Source organism: Protopterus annectens, chromosome 3.part1 (assembly GCF_019279795.1).
Source record: "Protopterus annectens isolate FY-2018-M chromosome 3.part1, PAN1.0, whole genome shotgun sequence".
Lineage (NCBI taxonomy): Eukaryota > Metazoa > Chordata > Ceratodontiformes > Protopteridae > Protopterus > Protopterus annectens.
The window spans coordinates 1,181,102,168-1,181,103,621 of record NC_056732.1 but is presented as its reverse complement, the minus strand read 5'-3'; positions in this window follow the sequence as shown (position 1 = coordinate 1,181,103,621).

Sequence of the window (1,454 nt, the reverse complement as noted above, 5' to 3'; positions counted from 1 at the left end):
CAGCACAGGTTGGAAGGTTTGGAGACAAAGCCAGAGAGGCATGATTACGTTGGTTTGGGCATGTGCTGAGGAGGGATGCTGAGTATATTGGGAAAAAGATGCTAAGGATGAAGCTACCAGGTAACAGGAAAAGAGGAAGGCCTAAGATAAGGTTTATGGATGTGGTGAGAGAGTACATGCAGGTGGTTGGTGTGACGGAGCAAGATGCAGAGGACAGGAAGAAATGGAAACAGGTGATCTGCTGTGGTGACCCCTAACGGGAACAGCCAAAAGAAGATGATGATGATTTGTTATTTAAAAGTCTTTGAACAGTAACAGTTTAATTTATTCATGTTGTATCATATGATCAAATCTTTATGTTCTTAAGCACATGACAATGTTCAGTTACATAGTTCTGACGATGTCCTTCAGTATTTTGTATAGGTCGTAAGCTAATATGTTTAACATCTGTGCTCAATGTGGATAGAAATATTAAGTTGCTTTTATAAGCAATTTAATTTTTCTCTTCATTTTATTGTTGGCCATTACCCATGCATTGTACAGATAATGGCATCACTCTTGCTGACCAAGTCTCATTTAACATAGGAATAACTGGGCTAGAGAATTGTTGATCATTGGAGGAACAAATTAGACCATTTTGTGTGTGTGTGTGTGTGTGTGTGTGTGTGTGTGTGTGTGTGTGTGTGTGTGTGTGTGTGTGTGTGTGTGTGTGTGTTTGTCTAAGTTGGAAGCCTAATAGTCATTTTAGGGGAGGGGACCTTAACATTTTATTTAAGAAAAGTGGAAAAGATAATAGAACAGGAAAATGGGAGTCAGGGTGAATACAATCACCAGTCAGGTTAATGAAGTATCCATGGAGCATAGCCTCTTTGAGCATATTTAATAAGCTCTTTAACATCAGTGTTCTTACCTGTTTCTCCTTCAGGAGCTTAAGCTAGGATATTTATAAGTACTGTTTCATTACTATGATAAAGTACCACTTGAATTTATATTATATTTTACATCTCAAACATTTTTTCATCATCTGGATATGCCATGCACATTCATTATGGTTCTAGCAGCCGTAGAGCTTTCTCTGCACTTATAAGCACATCTGCAATGCACCCTTCCAGTAAGCAAAATTAGATAAGTACAGTAAATTAAAAACAATGAGAAGGTAAAAGGGAGAAGAGAGTAGCAATGAAAAGCATAATTCCAAATTCAATTCTTATGATTCTACATGTTGAATAGCAGTTTAGTATTTCTTGATTATCTTTCATGACTACAAGCAGCCCTTAGAAGGCTGGTTATTATTTCTGGACCCTCGCCACTCCATATCCCACTGCCAGTCATGTGCATTTCCCTGTTTATGAGCTGCTAAACACTTCATTCTAGCATCAGGCTGCATTTGCTATGGTAAGTAGCTGCCCTTATTAATGAGGGACTGAATTCAGTTACCTTCTGCATGACCAGTA